A 19878-nucleotide genomic window follows, 5' to 3' on the forward strand; every position below is an offset into this window, starting at 1 on the left:
ACATTCATAAGTAACGAGCAGGACTTTTGTGGCAACCATATTTCACAATTGAATTACTCCTGGGTCCTTTGGGCTCTTCCAAATCGGGAAGAGCTAGATGAAATTAATTATTAGATGAATTTTAAGATCTCTCCTTCACTTGAAATGCTGATTCCTTGAAAACTTCAGAATGAGGCTTCAAATCAATCTGTTGACTTTCACTGGTCACCAACACGTTTGGAATTTCCCCTCCCACTCTCCCAGATTTGTTTGTTTGTTTGCTTGCTTTTGTTTGTTTGAGTGATTGTTTTACTGTGTATTTAATTCTCCCAAAATGCTAGTGGAGATTAGCAAAGTTATGCAAGACCTCACATTATCAATCTAGGCTATTCAAAGCATATGCTAGCACCGTTTCGTGGACATTATTCCCATTGGTTACACTTTATGACAACCAAACAGAGCTTTTGCTACAAACAAAGCTGCAACTACAAAATAAAGTTTTGAAAAAGAGTGTCTGGGCAAGGCACAAGGAAAGACTATCTCTGAAATTGACTCTTGTTTTTTAGAAACAGAAGTGGGCAGGGGGAGAGGGGAGAAGAGAGGATTGTGCCTCCTAAAATTCAGAGAATCAATCCAGAGAGGCAGCCCAGGCTTACTTCTGTGGCTGAGAACTTTGACTCCAGCTTCCATCTGGTTTCCATAAGGCAAGGGAACTTGGCAAATGGCTGGCCACGTAACTGCAGCACGTGCACATCCTGACCACGAGCACCAGTAAAAAGAGCCAAAGGGAACAGACAAATTTCTCTTTGTTCCTCTGTACAGTCTAGGGAAGAAAAAGTTGCTTTCAAGAGAAACGGCATGCTTACAACCCTGTTGGGCAATGCCTTAGTCCATTTTCTGTTGCTATAACAGAAAACCACAAACTGAATACTTTATAAAGAAAAGTTTATTTAGCTCACTGTTCTGGAATCTGGGAAGTCCAAGAGCATGGCTCTGGCATCTGATAAATGTCTTCTTGCTCCATCATTACATGGCAGAGGGTATCATATGGCAAGAGGGCAAGCAAGAGTGTATCTGCTCATCATGTCTCTCTCTCTTTTTTTTTTTTTTTTTTCAAAGCCACCAGTCCCATCATGGAAGCCAACAGTAATGCTTTTATATAATTCTAGTTACTTACCAAAGGCTATACCTCCAAATACATCAACACATGAATTGGGGGATTATGTTTTCAGCACATAAAATTTTGAGAGGTACATTCAAACCACAGTGGGCAGATTCATAAAGAATTGCCCATTTAACTGCATCAAAAATGCCCAACTCTCACTGAGATGATGTTACCGATTATTCTAAAAATGTCTGGTAAATGTTCTAACTCCACTGCTGCATTTAATTCTACAAGGTGTGTGCACAGGCAGCATTAAGTGAAGGAGCCTAAACTTAGATCTAGATGGATATGGTATAAGTCAACAATTCTGTTACTCATAACTGAAGCCTTGAACAAGTTACTTAAGCTGTTTGAATAACATACAGAGTATTCTGTAATGTATGAGATTTTTGTGAGATTACACACACACACACACACACACACACACACACACACACACACACACAGATATACAACATCCTGTACACAGCAGGTGCTTAGTAAATAGTATTTATCATTAAGTTTGAGTTGATGCTTTCCTCCAAGATTTTAATTATTAAAACACACTCACAATGTGTCTGGCTCTAGAATACTGTACCTACATCATCTCCATTAACATTTTGAATATACCTTTGTTTTTATATTATGCCACTTATAATGCTTCAGTTCAAATAATTATGGAATGTCTTTTTAAAGGGAGTCTTCAGCTCCATGGCCTTACAGACGAGAATGTTAAAGCAGGAAAAAAATACGCACAGCAAGTCAGTGGCAGATCCAGGGCTATCCCAGTAATCCTGAATCTCAGTTTTCTGCCTACTATTTCACCTGCCTTTATAAATGTTTTTGAAGCTAAAATAATTACAGTCATCCTCCAAAAACCTCATCATAAAATTGTAGAGCTGGGATAGACCTGAAAAGTTTCTTCCATTGCTGTCTGATGGGCTGAATTATGGCACCCTAAGATGCCTGAGTCCCAGAACTGGTGAATATTATTTTGTATTAGAAAGAGTCTTTGCACAATGATGAAGAATTTGGAGCAGAAAAGATTATTCTGTATTATTTGAGTGGACATGATATAATCACAAGAGTCCTTATAAGAGGAAACAGAAGAAACCAGAGTTAGAGAGGGGCCATGTGAAAATGGAAGTGGTAACTGGATGATGGGCTTTGAAGATGGAGGAAGGAGACACAAGCCTAGGAATGCGAGTCACCTGTAGAAGCTGGAAAACTCAAGGAAACAAACTCCTCTAACGCCTCCAGAGGGAACCAGCCCAGTGACACCTTGACTTTAGCCAATGGTACTGATTTTCCACTTCTGGCTTCTGGAAATGTAAGAGAATAAATCTGCATTATTTTAAGCCACTGAGTTTGTGGTAATTTATTACAGCAGCAACACATAAGCAATACAGCAGTGTAGCACACTGTATCAAAAACACTGACAGAATTACAAGTTGTAAGAGAATATAAGGCAGCCTTTAAAAAAGTGTTGATTTAAGTTAACTGAAGTAGGAGAATGTGTATGTTATATTTTTAAGTGAAAAGCATATATAAGACAGTATATGGAGTAGGACCCCATTGTGAGAGAGAGAGAAAAAAATAAGATCGAAAGTATATATTCATTATTTAGAGAAATTATCATCAGTGTTGGGATTTTCTATGTTCTATGTCCTTTTCTGTATTCTCCAACCATGATGCACTAAATGTGTTGATTCTATAATTAGAAAAAAGGTTCTTTAAACAAAAGCCTATTTTTCACCAATCCTTTCACTTTATCAAACAGGAAATGCATATGTAAAGCAGAAGAATTGCTGGCTCAGGGAAGGGACCAAATTTCTCTTCAGTTCAGAATTTGGAAGCTTATTCTTAAATTATCAAAGGTATAAAAAGCCCAAGACTGAATCTCACCTATGAATGCTCACAGAAATGACATACACTTCCCTCTTCATTTTTAATTTATCTTCAATGGACTGCCCTTTCATATTAGGAGAGTTAGTACATGCTTTCTTCTTAGACAGATCATGAAAAGCATTGGAGAGCATAAGTGCATGTGACATTTTGGAGCTTCTCACAGAGTCTCTCAATGTGAATGCCATCCAGGCTGAGAAAGCCATGAGACTTAAGTGCTTACAATCTTCTTACAACTCATTTCTCTTCTGCTCTTACGAATCTTTTGACTCTTTTTTCTCATCTGTGTCTCCTTATACCATGGAGAATCCCTTTATCAACCATCCTCTGATATCTCTTACTGGAAATCCTTTTTCCCCTCTAATTCAGGAGTAGCATGGTCTATTTCTGAGCTACTACAATATTCCAAACATTGTACTGGGTTCTGGTATTACAAAGATGACCAAAACAGAGTCTTTGTCTTCAATTAGCTTCCAATCTAGTGGTACCAATAAACATAGTCAAAAGAAGTAGATCTTATATAGGAATGACATTAGGAATTATCATAGAGATTCAAGCAGCATGAAAAAGCCATTGGGTCTGAGTATAATTCCAACAGAAAATGGGTGATTTTATGAAGGAGGTACATGCTAGTTATTTGCCTCTTTGCTTTATGATACATTCCTCATCCTTCCCCTGCTCTGCCCTATATCATAGCAAGGTTGATTCCTGAAAACTGCATTTCCCAGACTCCTTGACACCTGGCTTTAGGCAAGGTTTTGCCCATGGGAGACTCATGCAGGAGATTAGAGGTAAGCAGGAGGCTAACATATTCCTGTCTTTCTCTATGCTTTGGGCGGCTTCTCTGGGCTATGGCTGAATCTCCATCATGCCACCATGACCAGTGGAGAGCCCCACCTCCTTCAGTAACACCCCCTCCATTTGCTACGAATCTCCCTGCTAAGGCCATGTGTATCTAACAGTGCCAGACCTAGGGAGTCCCTGAGCACTTTCCTTTTGTTGTCCCTCCAGCCCCAGCAATGGTAGCAGCTTCCTGTTGAGGCTAAATCCTCACTTGCCTGACATCTCCTGTTGAACTTTTCATCTTGTCCATCAGTGTTTTGAATAGTTCCCTAGAGTAAGCACCCTGGATTTAACTACCCGACATAGGCTCTCTCTTGGAGACTCAACCCTCAGAAGGAGTTTGTAGAACCAGAAGATTCTCCATTGGCAATGCAAGGAAGAACATTCTAGGCAGAAAGCATAACCACAGTCCAGAATGGAGAAAAGCGATGGGTGCAGGGCAGCTATGTCTTGAGGGTCACCAGGAAAGATACTGGAGGATCTGACTGGCAGTCTAGGAAGAATGAGACCACAGAGGCTCTTGAGTCATCAGATGGAGGAATATGGGTTTTATTCCACATGCCTGGAGAGTTATTGAAGGTTTTGAGCACAGTGAGATGACGATTTGTTCTTTTGGAAATTCAACCTGGAAACGGTGGAAGATTAAACTGCATAATGTTAAGAGCCTGACACAAAGAAACAGTCACGTAAATAGCAAGGAAGGGTGGATTTAAGTAGAGCTAGTGTGAGTTGGCAAGAGAAAAGGGAGGTGTTACAAGTGTGTGTGAGGTGTTGAGTTGGAGTGGCTGTCTCAGTGACCAAGAGGAAATCATGAGGTGACTTTGGTCTGGGCTGAGATGGAAGGAAAAGTACCCATTTGAAAATGTGGGTTTGAAACTTATAGTAGGAATAATCCTGAGGGAGGTTATTTTAAAAAACATTCTCACCCCAATGACAAATCAGTTTGCTTGATTGAAGGCAAAATGTAGAACCCTGATGGCATGAGGCAATCACTTCAATTAAATTAATACATTGGAATTATTAATATTGTTCTTTTATTTGTGACGAAGTTATAAGATTACAGCATTTTCATAACATAATTGCATTAACTTGTTTGTATTAGTATTCCAGGTAGAATAAAGAAATATTTTCATGACCTATATTTTAAATACTAGGATGAAATGATCAGTTCATCATGAGGATAAAAAGAAGGAAGCTTCGCCTGATCTAATTTCTAAGGTAAATCAGTTTTTGCCCTTATTTTTGTATTTCAGACCAGCATTATAGGTGTAGAAATAATTAATATCTGTGTACACATGCATATTATAGTCTTCTAACCTTTTAATCTTTCTAGAACCCCAAATATATCTACTATGTAAATAACTCACAAATGCCATTATATGAGTAAGCACTCTAATTAGAAACTAAGTGCTATTAATTTGCCCTATTAAAAAGTTAGCATTTTTTTGAAGGAATGATTTATTTGCCTGTAATGCCACTGGAGCATGATCTGAAAGACATAAAAGACTGAGGTTTTATTTTTCTTAAGAGGTTATTAAAAAATCACTGAACTTTATAAACACGAGCGCCCGTCTAGTAATTTGAGATTGGTTATATGATTCTGGGGTCCTGAATAATTCTTAGGTGAATCTATTTGTTCCAGAGTTTGCAGGTGCTTTATAATAATTAATGCTTTAACAGTGTGCATTTTAGAGCTAGAGAGTAACTTTGACTTCGTTTCATCCATTTTACAGAGCTGTAAACTGAGACAGCAGGGGGCTAAGTGAATTTCCCAAAGAGGCACAGTGAGTTAGTTGCAGAATCCAGTGTGATTTGCTAACAGTATTATCATCATATGGCCTTTAGCTCTCTAGGATTGGGGCAGCCTTTGGCACCGCCCTGCATGAAGCCAGAGCTTATTATTTGAGCCAGGGCAGGGAGTTTCCCAGATCCATCAAATTTCCTGCCTCTGATGACAAGTAGACATCAGAGCAGAGCAGCCACAAAAGTTTCAGCTTTGGGGAAGACAGAACCTTATGAGCTTTGTCATATACTCACTGCTCTGGTTTTACAACTGCAGCTTTCTATATATGGCCTGCCAGGCCCCAGTGGGTCTCTCAACTAATGCCATGTCTATCTAACAGTGGCAGACCTAGGATGGCCCTGATCATTTCCCTGATGCAAACATTAAGCACACACATGCCACAAAGCAACACACTGCACCTTCTCTGGCTTGTGCCAAAGCGAGCCCTTTGCTTATAATTACAGCAGTATAGGTGTGATTCATTAAATACACCCTCCTATAGGCCTACATGGCCTTCCTTAACAGAATTTCTTTCTTGCACGTTGTGCATCCCCTAAAGTTCTAGATCTGTTACTGAACAGAGGAGGTTTTCTTTTCTTTCCCAAAAGAGTCTTTCAGGAGGGTCTTTGTATGTTACCTCTGTGGCATGTTAGGGTCTAAAGAGAGAAGAGTGGCTCTTCCCTTTGTTTCTTCCCACAGGAGACATGAATCTTTCTTTGTGTCAAGGACCGGAGGGCTCTGGCTCTAACGTAAATCACACGTAATCTACTGGACACTTCCTTCTGCTGAAGGAGGCAGGAGAGAATGGATGCATTATTGGACAGGCTCAGATGCTCAGGTCGTCTCAGGGGTGTTATGGGTTTAGTTATGCCTCTCACCTCCTTGCCACCAAATTCATATGTTGAAGTCCTAATCCCCAGGATCTCAGAATGTGACTGTATTTAAATATAAGGTATTTGCAAAGGTAGTTAAGGTTAACTGAGGTCATATGGATGGGCCCTTATCCAAGAAGTCTGGCCTCTTTGTAAGAAGAGGGAAAGAAACCAGGGATGGGATGCACAGAGAGAAGGCCACATGCGGACAGAACAAGAAAATGGCAAGCAAACGAGAGAGAGAGGACTCGGGAGACACCAAGCCTACTAACCTAGGTATGGGCTTCTAGACTCCAGAACCGAAAACAAATGTTTGTTGTTTAAGCCACTCCGTCTGTAATATTTTGTTATAGCAGCCCTGGGAAACTCACACTGAAGGCAATTCAAAAAGTAGCATGGAGCCAAACCTTGGTTCTAGAACCCAGCACCCAAAGGATGGGGATAAGCTTTATGTCTTTTGTTGCTTCCTATGACCACATCTGACTAGTTTCCCTATGAACGAAGCACAAGGTAATCGATCTCTCAAGCAATGGAAGGGAAGGATGGTGGCCTCATAGCAACACAGATTTCTTTTTGGCAGCCATAGAGCAGGGTCATATTTCAGGGAGCAACCCATATCTAAAGCTTCTCTTACCCAAGAAAATGTCTGTTGTATCAAATCTCCTTAGTCTATATCTTACGGTCCTGGCATAGGTAGTAAGGTCTCATTAATTCAAACCTCCTACATATTTGGAGTTTGTGATAGAAGTTGTAACAAAGTTTGTCTTTACATAGAGTGCATAAGGTTATAAAGAAAATCAATTAACTTCAAAGAAAATGGCATATTTACTTCGGTCAGCTTCAAGTATGTTAGAAATGACAGATACAGGTGAGGGGACGGAAGGCAGCAAAGCACACTGCCATGTGTGTACCTATGCAACAATCTTGCATGTTCATCACATGTACCCCAAAACCTAAAATGCAATAAAAAAAAAAAAAGAAAAAAAAAAAAAAGAAACATACCCTTGAATGTAAATAACGGCTGTATCACTTCAAAGCAATTACCTCTTTCCATAGAGCAGCTGCTTCTCTCCCTTTCTCACCCTAGAAGAGTGATTCTGAGACTATGCTCACCTTGATTTAAAGAAATTAAAAGGATGAGTGACAATCCAACAGAGCCCACAGGAACAAGACAGGACCAGTATGATTTATTCTGCTTAAATAGCTCCCAATATACCAAAAATATCTAACACATAATAGACACTCTATGTGTGTCAATTCCATTCTCCTTTCTCAATTAATCTAAATAATGAGTTTTTACTATAGTACTGATTTAAGTCCTGAAGGCTAAAAAAATAACACAATGTATTGAGTTGAAAGAATTAGAGACCATCAACTCCAACTCTGTATAGTCTAGCCTGTAAAAACAGAGGTCAACAAAGGTTAAGAGACTTCTTCAAGTTCATTCACTCATCCTAGTACTTTTTTTTTTTTTTTTTGAGACGGAGTTTCGCTCTTGTTGCCCAGGCTGGAGTGCAATGGCGCGATCTCGGCTCACCGCAACCTCTGCCTCCTGGGTTCAGGCAATTCTCCTGCCTCAGCCTCCTGAGTAGCTGGTATTACAGGCACACGCCACCATGCCCACCTAATTTTTAGTATTTTTAGTAGAAACGGGGTTTCACCATGTTGACCAGGATGGTCTCAATCTCTTGACCTCGTGATCCACCTGCCTCGGCCTCCCAAAATGCTGGGATTACAGGCTTGAGCCACTGCGCCCAGCCTCATCCTAGTACCTTTTATGTGGCAAGCTCTGAGCTTCGTTGTTGACAAAGTCAGACCGGGACTCTGGGACCTCTGACCCAGAGTTCCTTCCAATCCTATTCCAGTGTTGCCCTTGAGTTAGTCTTGTTTCAGAAATCACCGTGTGAGCGCAGATAAATCTTGCTATCTTTCTCTGCATGTATTGAAGACTGATTCCTCTTCCTTGAGTGTAGTAAAAAAAAAAAAAAAAAAAGCTACAAATAAACCCTAAGTACTGACAGGTTTATATCTAGAGAGAAAAAAAGAAAGAACAATCTACAAATGCTACTTAGGGCATTTGAGAGTGCCTAAGAAGTTTTACTGACCCCCTATTTTGAGCATAACTGGGACATAAATAGTACTTGTCAAATTAAATCAGATGATCCCTAATTAGGGAACATCAGGGAGATGCAAGCCAAGTCACCTGGAGTGGTGTACAGCTGAAGGTGGGGAGGTTGGGAACAGATCAAACTCATTTTGAAAAATGACTAAAAGTTTAGAGAAAGAGGGAAGGGTTGTTCCAGGCAAAGCAAACAGAATAAACATATTTGCACAAGTACATATGTCCAATGTGGAATCTGAAAATGCTTTAAAAAGCAGAAGCTAAGCCGGGTGCCGTGGCTCATGACTGTAATTCCAGCACTTTGGGAGGCCGAGGCAGGTAGATCACCTGAGGTCAGAAGTTCAAGACCAGCTTGGGCAACACAGTGAAACCCCATCTCTACTAAAAACACAAAAATTAGCTGGGCACAGTGCCACGTGCCTGTAATCCCAGCTACTCGGGAGGCTAAGGCAAGAAAATTGCTTGAGCCCAGGAGGCAGAGGTTGCAGTGAGCTGACATTGCACCATTGCACTCTAGCCTGGGTGACAGGGCAAGATTCTGTCTCCCGGAAAAAAAAAAAAAAAAAAAAAAAAAAAGGTGGAAAGTAGAATACACAAATATGTCATTAAAACTGTGTAACTCTCCTGTCTGAGAATTTACATAGTTATTTTTAGTCCGAGTTTAGTATGTTTCATTTCGCTTACAAAATGTTTTTCCAGTTTCCAAGAGTCCCTCCAACGCAAATACAACAACTTTGTGGAAGAAATCAATATCTGCCCTTCTATGTGCTTTCTAATTTAAGCTTAGTAATTCAGATAATATTTCAGCAGTGTCTCTAAAATGGTCTTAAGGAAGGCTGAGATGCTTCCAAACTTGTGAATGAACCAAATGTAGAGCATATTATGCCTGCTATGCTCACAGATTGGTCTTATTTTACTGGTGCCAAAAGGAAAAAAAAAAAAACTGTAGTGGCGGGGCAGGTAGAAAGTTAGCAGTAACAAATTTCTTCAGAAGAGAACTTATGAGATCCAAGCAGCAACCATAAACACACACACACACACACACACACACACACACACACACACACACATACCCCCTGCTTATCTGCTTAATGCTTTAGAATGCAACAGAGACCAAAAATACTTCATAGAGTGTCCTGGAAACATTTTTAAAAGAAGAAAAATATCAATTCAGGAGGAAACGCTTCAATTTTTCCATAGTTATTACTAAAAAGAAAATCTTGCCTCTGGCTGTTATACAATATCTGGTTCCAGACAAGCTCTCCTACCATAATCCTTAAAAGTAACAACAAACAATTAGGAAATTAAATTTAAAGTACTACTTGCAATAGCATCAAAATATAGTATGATTAGAAATAAATTAATGAAAGATATACAAACATTCTACATTAAAAACTATAAAATTTCCTGAGAAAAAGTTCTTTAATTTTTATTTATTTATTTTTTAAGAGTCAGAGGGTTAGCACCATCATAGTTCACTGCAGCCTCAAACTCCTTGGCTCAGATGATTCTCTTGCTTCACCTTCCTGAGTAACTAGGGCTACAAGTATGCCACAGTGCCCAGCTATTTTAAAAAAAGTAATTTTAGAGACAATTTCTGTAGAGAAATTGTGGAGACAATTCAGGAGGGTCTTGCTATGTTGCCTAGGCTGGTCTCAAACTCCTTGGCTCAAGTTATCCTTCTATCTTTACCTCAAAAAGCATCTGGATTACAAGCACAAGCCACTGCACCCAGCCAGAAAAAATTTTAAACATCTAAATAAATGTATAAAAACATTATGTTTATGCATCAGAAAGTTCAGTGTTACAAAACTCCACATTGTCAATATTTAAAAGTCTAAATAAATGTTAAGGGATACTATGTTCATGAATTAGAAAATTTAATTGATTTACAAATTAATCCATTGATGTAATGCAACCAAATTTCCAGCCGGTAAGATGATTCAAAAATAATGCAAAAAAAAAAAAAAAAAAAAACAAGAATAGCAAAAGCAGTACAGAAAAGGAACAAATATTGGGTGATTCACCCTACCTAATATAAAGATTTACCAGAAACTTCAAGAGTCAATACATAATTCTATTGGCCAAAGATACAGACGTAGCTTAAAGAGTCCAGATATAAACCCACACATATATGGCTAACTGATTTTTGACAAATGCATCAGCATAATTCAGTGAGAGTCTTTTCTATATAGGGTTCTAAAACAGCTGAATATCCATGTGCAAAAACAGAAAGAAAGAAAGAATCTTAGCTCCTATCATCATATGCAAAATTTAGTTCAAAATAAACCACAGACCAACATAAAAAAGATAAAACAACACAGGTTCTAGAAGAAAACATAGGAGAAAATATTCATAAACCTTAGATAGGCAAAGTTTTCTTAAACAAAACACAATAAGCATGGATCATGAAGGCAAACAATAATAAATTTATCTTTATAAAACTTAAATCTTTCTGCTCTTAAAAATATTATTAAGAAAATGAAAAGGTCAGCCATAGAAAGAGAGAAGATATTCATAATAGAGATATGTAACAAAGGACTAGAATCTAGATTATAAAAAGAAGTCTTCCAACTCAATAATAATAAGAGAAAATTTTAAATAAATATAAATAAATGGACCAAAGATTTAAATAGGCACTTGATAAAAGAAGATATATTAATGGCCGTAGAGCATTAAAAGAGAGCAAACATCTGTAATCATTAGGGAAATACAAACTAAAACCACAAATGAGTCCCATTACACACTACTTAAATGACTAAAATTTAAAGAGTGATACAAGTGTGGACAAAGACATGGAGCAACTGATACATTGATGCTTGGATTGCAAAATGGTACAACCACTTTAGAAAAAAGACTGGTAGTTTCTTTTAAAGTTAACCACACACTTAATACATAATTCAACAGTTTCAATCCTAGGTATTGAAAATAAATAAAAACATATTCATTTACACGAGAAAAATATTCATTTACATCAACATTTAAAGCAACTTTATTCCCAACCACCCCATACTGGAAATAACCCAAATGTTCACCAACCTGTGAGTAGATAACTGAACAACAGTATATTCATACAATGGAATACCACTTACTAATAAAAAGGAACAGACTACTGATAGGTATATTAACAAATCTAAACCACTATGCTGAGTGAAAGAAGAAATGAAAGATTATGATTTCATTTATATAAAGGTTTTGATCATATAAAACTAATTTATAATGACAGAAGTAAGATAAGTGTTTTCCTGAGGCAAGGAATATGGCAGGGGAGAGGGGCTGGAAGGGGAGATCAACTACAAAGGGCCAGGAGGGAAGTTTTGGGAGCAATGGAAATCTTATGTGTCATGATTGAAGTGCTGATCACACTTGTGTATACATTTGTCAAAACTCATCAAAATGTACACTTAAAATGTAAGTATTGTATTGTATATCAATTACACTGGAAGCAATTTGATTCAAAAAGTAAAGATCATAAAATAAAGAGGAACATGCACACTATATTATAGTTTACAAAGGGGTTCAATTGTGATTGTTTGCTCGATATTAATCCTTACCACCACCTTGTGAGTAGACATACATACAAGCTCTTCTTATGGAAAAAGTCACAAAATTATGTGTTTCATTCCTAAGCTGCAGTGTCTCACCTGGCTCAATTCATCCACACACTTTGGAGGAATAAGAACCCCCACTCCCAATGCACACAAATTATAAAGATGCTTTGACTGGTTCATTGCCTAGATATGGAGGGTTGCCTATGGTAATAATGGTACTGATTATTTTTTCTACTCCATTATTGGCCCGGCATTGCATGAAGATCTACTCAAGTAACTCTCAGAACAGTCCTGGGAGGTAGGCATTATGATCTCCATATACAAATGAGGACATTGGACCTCAGCAAATTTAAGGGAATTGCCAAAGTTCACACAGGTAGCAACTGGCAGAGCTGGGGATCTCGGTCTGATAGACTCAAAGCCCCAGCTCTTTCCATACCACCATGTTGGCTCCATATTTCTCCTGATAAATGGGGCTACTTCTCTCCAGGAACTTGAGTTATTCAGAGGAGCTGGCTGGGAGTGGTCCTTTGGAGAAGATTGAGGTAGAGTCAAAAGAACTTCAAGTCTAGGACAATGTGGTCTGCACCCCAAAAATCATGTGGGACCAATGCCTCCCTTACCTGAAAGATGGACACTGAGATCCAAAAGAAAGAGGGATGTCAGTCTGTGAAGGAACAAGGAGGCACATTTGGGTATCTGCAACAATGGATGCTGATGGGAACAAGCAGGGGAAAACTTCAGCATGGCCACATAGGCAGCAGCCCTCATGTGAGATGATGTTTCTGGTAGGAGACCTGGAGCCACACAGTTCTTGACACAAAGTGTTGTAAGATGGAGATTTCATGTTGGGAAATCATTCACGAAGACCCACTTTTCATTTAAAGAAGAAAAATAAAGGGGGCATCAGAGTGTGATAGATTATTAGGATTGATCTGGGGTTGAGTGCCAACTCTAACAATTGATGAAAACAGGTTTGAAGTAGAGAATGCTGACATAAAATCCTGGCTCTGTACTTACTAGCTGTGCAATCTTGGGTGAGTTACTGCACCTCTCTAAGCTTCTCTCTTCTAAGTTGGCAGATGCAAATAATGATGCCTACTTCACAGCAGAAATGTGAGATAGTTGCTTGCAAAGTGCCTTCCTCGGTGTCTACTACTAGGTAAATGTTTGACCCTCTCCTCTTGTGGGTAACCACTTAAAGCCTTAGGCTTCAACCTTGATTTGAATCCTTAAATTTTAGCTCAGCTGGCACTTGTCTGAAACTGCAGCTGCCCCTAGGGAGTGGAGCCTGTTGGAAGCCAGTCCTCGTCCTGCTCCTTCCTGCTTTTCCTGTCTCTCCCTAGGTCCTGGCATTCCACCTACTCCCAGGATTAGTACTGTCTACCCCTTGCTTCAGACTGCCACAGCTCTCCATCATCAACCTGCCCAGAGGATCTGCCCTAACATTCCCTGCTCAGGCTCTGATGACAAGGGTGGAAACAAGTTTCAGTTCTGATAAAAACTCAGTCACAAAAGTTCCAGGCATTTCTGCTGAATCCCTGTCAAATTGGACTTAACAAAAGACAAACTTGATCATCTCACGTTCTTGATTAAAATCTGTCTCATATTTCCTAAAGCTCAAACTGCTTAGCATGGCCTGCCATGTCCCACAGGACACAACGCATGGCACCCTCTCTAACTTCCTCTCTCACTACCTGTCCCTCCACCTACTACAACCAGCACCACAGGCATCCTCTACCTTCCAGCCAGATTGAATTACCTTCCCTTCTCAAACCTGCTCCACTCTTCCTTGCCCCCAGGGACTTTGTACATCCTATTTCTCTTGCCTGGAATCCTTGTCTCCCATCTCCTTCAACACCCTCTTCCTGGCTTGTCTCTGTTCTTCATAAATCAGTTTAGCCATCATCTGATAAGTTATCTCTGACTTCCAATACTTATTTCGGGCCCTTCTTGGGTGTAGCCCTGGCTTGCTAAACTTCTGTTTTAAGACTAATAACCTTGAGTTGATTTTATTGTGTCTTTCCCACTAGACTGTAAACACATTGAGAGTGGACCTGCATTTAGACTCCTGTACTCCAGCACCGACTAGAGTGCCTGGCATGGAAGGGGCACTCAGTGAGTGCTTATAGAACAGATACATGAAAACAACTAAAGCAAGTCAGGAAACACACTTGATGAATGACAACCACATACCTATGAAGTAGGTGATGGGCCTTAGAAAAGACAACCCCTAGAGGAAATAAGGCAAAAGTAAGAATTTCTGTAATAAATTTTCTGTGAGACTTTCCAAAAGATCTGAGCACATGGAGCCGACTGCAATCCAAGACCACTAGACCACCCTGGAAAAGCACTGCCTTCTTCTCAGAATCCCATGGGAACCCCTGTCTGCCCACATTGTGCTCTCAGGCCACACAGTCTGAAAATGGAGTGTCACATTTTTTGGTCTGAGCTATGTGCTGGTCTGCTCCAAATGCTGAAGGGAACAGCATTCTCTAGGCACAAAGAATGCACTCAGACCCACTGACTAGGAATGTATTTTTAAACCAAAAAGTTTGGGAAGAGTTAAGCAGCCTGGAAGCTTTTAGAGATCTGTAGCAAATGAGATTCAGCACAGAGACCTCCCAGGATGTAGGATTTGTACCAGACAGGAATCAAAGTTGTCCCAGATCTGGTAAAGATTTCTGAGGGCTGAAGTCATTGTCAAAGATCTATTTGCAGCAGGTCCCCAAGGTTGGTGCTAAGATGCAATGTCTGTTCTCGTGCAAGACCTGCAAGGGCAGGCTTCTTTGCCCCAGCTGATGGGCAAATTTTGACAAATAATAGGCTTAGTTGACAGTACCACTGAATCCTTGTGATATTGTTGAATAGAAATACTTCAGACTAATGTCTGGCTGTGACATGGACTGTTATTAGTGACTGTCTCCTGCAAGCTGTATTTTTTTTCATCTCTGAAATGTAGACCCATTGAATCTGTAATCCCAGCAGACCATACATCAGGACAATGGGTCTAACAGCTGATTGATCCAGCACAGCAATTGAGAGGGTGGTTTGTAGAGTCTGGATGCCTGGATTGAATCCTGGCTCCACTATTTGTCATGTGACTTCCTCCCTTAAACTCCAAGTCTCAGTCTCCATATCTATAAAATGGAAATAATGAGAGGACATACAAGAGTAAAGGTTCAGTAAAGTGAAGATTCAGCATAAAACCTTTGCAAGTTCTTGTGACACAATCAAATCAATAAATGCTAACCATCATTAGTAAAATGGGATTATCCTTCACAGTCTAGGGCAAACAGCAGAACCAAGACAGAATCTTTGCTTCACTGGTTCCCCTTACAATATTCCAAAACAACCTTGCAGCTTCAACTCGAAGACAGTCACTGATTTGGCTTTGTTCTCCATTTCAGTCAACACGTATTTACTGAGATGATGTGTCCAAACAGTGCTGGCCTCTGAAGCTCTGAGGCTGCAAAGATGAAGAAGAAATGGTCCCAACCCCATCTGAACTCACAGATGGCTGGGAGAGTTCAATCCAAAAAGACATCAACACAGAATTAGCTCTATTTTATTATACTGTGATAAGTCAAGTGAGAGGAGGAGGCCGAGGGGACTGTCAACCCACAGAGAAGGGGCCTGAGGTATGTGAAAGGCTTTCTAAAGGGCAGGAGCTGCAAGAGGGTCCTCAAAATGATGGGAGGCAGAATTTGGCAGCTGAAGAAGGCAAAGTAAGCAAGTCCAACACGGGAAAGAGCCACAAAGCCCCAAGATGCCATGCTGTCTGGGAACAATTGGAATGACCTGGGGATATGAGAGTAATTCACTTAAGCTAGAGGCCAGAGTACAAAGGCGGTGATGAATCTGGGGCTTGGTAGGTAGAGGCCTATTAGGGAGAACCCATGAGCTAAATGCGGATTTCTCAACCTCAGCACTATTGACACGCTGGACAGGGTGATTGCTATGAGATGCTGTACTGTGCATTGTAGAATGTTTACCCCAGGCCTCTATTCACTGGATGCCAGTAGCAAGCCGCTGTAACACACCCCTTATGTGACACCCTAAAATGTCTCCAGATACTGTAAAATGACCAGAAGTGAGGGTAAAATCACACCTTCCCCTCCCTCTGTTGAGAATCATTGGACTAAACTAAGGACCTTCAGCTTTAGGCTGGTTTAGAGGCTCCTAAGGTAAAGTAACATGGTCAGATACGCAGTTAATTTAGATTATTTGGCACTAGAAACGGAGCACAAAGACAGCCAATCTGGTTCAGGAGCTATTGCAACAATCTAGGAAAGAAATTACAAATGACAATGGAAATATTAACCAAGGGATGTTCTCTCTCTCTCTCCATCTATGTCATATAATGGATAATTAGTATATGTACAAATATATAATAGTGTATATAATATATATAGTAGCATATTAATGCACACACACTAATTAATGCTATAAAAAATGAAGAGTGACTATAAGAGAAGAGAATGATAAGTCTTTATCTCTTCTCCCAGGATAAATAAAAACTTTTTTTGAATTGTTTATAATTCTCCATCATAATTATAAATACCATCATCACACTTTAAAATTGCTAACACCATTACACAAACATTAGCTCATGGAATTCTCACAACAACCCCATAAATTAGGTTTTATAATCCCCATATTAAGGATGAAGAAAGTGAGGTTTAGAGAGTTAACAATTTACACAAAGTGAAACAGCCAGTAAACTGTAGAGTGTGGACTCACTTCTTGAGTCCAAATTTCATTCTCTTTCCACTGTCCTGAAATATGTTTCATAAACACAAGGCTTATGGTACTCTGATTCATTGCAATCAGTTTGATCTGGGCCATATAAAATAGCTCCATGTAGTTTTTCAAACAATACATTTCCAAGCAAATGATCTCATAAAAATACAAAAGGAAGAGAATCCCCCAAAGTGGAAAGTTTCGTATGACTTGCATGCTTGCTTTCTTTTTTCTGTTTTGGTATTAATGAAGGATGTGCTTTTTTTTTTTTCTTACTCTGTCCACGCTCTCTATGCTCATCAGCCCTAGCTGAAGCACAGAGCCCGCACACTTACTGGTCTCTAGAAACTCTTCAGGCTTCTGTGAACTTGAAACGTGAAGTGAATGTGCAGTTGGCCACACCAGGTAGACCACTGAGGAAGTGGCAGAGAGGATCAAATCCTTTACTTAATTTGTGTGAACGTCCCTTCTTGCCACCAAATCCTTCTTGTATATGTTCAGAAGGAGAAAATGAGGTTATTAAAATTTATTGTTTCATTTTAAATTAATACATCATAATTGTATTTAGGTACAAGTTGTAGTGTGATGTTTTGATATATATTGCCGATCTTGAATGACTAAACCAAGCTAATGAAATATATCACCACACATACTTATCATTTTAGAGGGGTTGGAAACATTTAAAATACTTTTGCAATTTGGAAACATGCAAGACTTTATTAGCAATAGACTAAAGTTTATTCCTACTGTCTAACTGAAATTCTGTACCTTGTGAACAACATCTCCCTTTCCCTATACACCCCACTTCCTACCCTCTGGTAACCATCATTCTACTCTCTACTTCTATGAATTCATTTTTAGATCCCACATATGTGTGAGATCATGTGACTTTTGTCTTTCTATGCCTGGCTTATTTTAGTTAGCATAATGCACTCCAGCTTCATCCATGTTGTCAAAAATGACAGGATATGTCACCTTTTTAAGGCTAAGTAGTATTCCACTGTGAATATATACCCTATTTTATTTATCCATTGATCTGATGATGGACATCTGGGTTGCTTCTATAGTTTAGCTATTGTGAATAATGCTGCAATTAACATGGAAGCACAGGTATCTCTTCAGCCTACTGATTTTAATTCCTTTGGATATACAACCAGAAGTGAGATTAATGGATTGTGTGGGAATTCTATTTTCAGTCTTCTGAGGAACCTTCATACTGTTGTCTATAATGCCTGTGTTTTTTTTGTTTTGTTTTGTTTTGTTTTTCTGTTTCTTTTTTTTTTTTTTTTTTTTTTTTTTTTGCTGGTGCAAAGTTTATAGCTGATAAACTGTTCTAAATGTTGTTAACAGGTCAAGTGCACCTGGGGGCTAAACATGATTCAGCAAGACTTGGGAAGAATGTGTGTATTTTCCCTAGTTGCATCCACACATCATTTGTTATGCTGTTTGAAAGGCTTGGCTGGTGGCTGTACCCAACCCTGTCCCCACCCTGAGTTTTAAAGCTTGCTCCATTTACAGAGTTTTCCAGCAATTCTAAGGAAAAAAAATTTCTGGAAGGAGCATCAGTATTGTTCTACTGTGGAGGAAAGAGAAATATTACAGAATGTATTCAAACTACATAGTTGCTCTATTTTTTTTTTTAACATAAATTTGCTTGAGAATTGGATTAAAAGTCAGAGGCTAATTTGGCCACAGGAGGTTGAAAGAAACAAATATTTATTCAGAGCTTATTAAAGGCTAGGATTTGTGCTAGACAGTCTGCTGCTTATCTCATTAATTCTAACCACAATTCTGTGAGAAATCATCCCTTTATCCTCATTTTCTAAAAAGACACTTGGAGGCTCAGGAAGTAAAAACAACTTGCCCAAGACCACTCAGTAAGTAAGGGGCAAAACTGATAATATTTACTCACCCTTTAAACCATCTGATGACAGTCTGCCATTGTCAGGCACTGTTCTGGGCACTGAAGATACATCGGTGACCACACAGACAAAATCCTCTGTGTGCAGAGATCACCTGGATGGAGAGACAGACAATAAATATTATAGATATGTTAAAAGCTTAAATATAACGTAACAAGTGCTGTAGTAGTCACTGATGCTGTTTACCAAATATCTCCAGGGCTTGGGTTTCCATGTGCCTGGTTCTGGCAAATGAATGGTGAGTGGTGTCACTTCTGTGCGGGAGAGTGTAACTGCTAGTTTAAGACCCTCTTGGACACTTTCTGCCCTCTGCCATGGTGATGGTCAAGAATCCAGGTGATGGTCACTCCATCAGCCTGAATTACAGGTAAGAACCACAGAGCCAGCCTCTGTGGTTGGGGACCACCAGATTAGAGTGAATCTGGAAGGAGGAACAAGGCTATATGAAAGACAGAGAGAGAGAGGTCCAATGGCTACTGGGGTAAGTAATGCACACTGAATTCTGAGCATTGCAATAAGGGTTACTGTGAGGTCCTGCCCTGGAGTTCAAGACCAGCTGAGCAAATAGCCTAGAGCCAGCAGCCAGGGGAATAGAGTCTAATGGGCTACCTTCCATTATAAGAAGGAGCATGGTACAGTGAAGGAGACGGGGAAGAGGTCATGTAGACACAGGATCAAATCTTCATTCAACCATTAACGAGCTGAAGAAAAATCTTAACCTTGAAATAGTTAAATTCCAAACTTCATTTTATTCACAAAATATAAGTAACAAACTTTTGCTTTATGGAATTGTTCTATTAAGACCTAAATCAGGTGGAGTCTATGAAATGAAAGTGCACCAGCTGTGCCTCTGTCGCCCCAACCCCAGTGCTCTTCCTTAGGCACCTGGTCTTCAGAATTACGAATTCTGTGTTGTCTGCATCTGGCTTCAAGCATAACATTTTCCAGCCAAATTAGATTGCCTTTTCTTTTAAAAGCTTGGTTCTTGTTTTGTTTTGTTTTGTTTTTTCACTT

The 19878-nt window shown here is 39.5% G+C and overlaps 1 long non-coding RNA gene across 1 annotated transcript in view; it reads right to left on the reverse strand.

Annotated features, from left to right (window-relative positions):
• Window positions 1-19878, reverse strand: part of LOC141582885 (uncharacterized) — a 508101-nt gene that overhangs the window by 269575 nt on the left and 218648 nt on the right. Inside the window, exon 3 of the long non-coding RNA XR_012515793.1 lies at window positions 18855-18958. This is a non-coding gene — a long non-coding RNA (uncharacterized LOC141582885). The remainder of the gene's footprint in view (window positions 1-18854; window positions 18959-19878) is intronic.

Source organism: Saimiri boliviensis, chromosome 2, assembly GCF_048565385.1.
Source record: "Saimiri boliviensis isolate mSaiBol1 chromosome 2, mSaiBol1.pri, whole genome shotgun sequence".
NCBI classification, from domain to species: Eukaryota; Metazoa; Chordata; class Mammalia; order Primates; family Cebidae; genus Saimiri; species Saimiri boliviensis.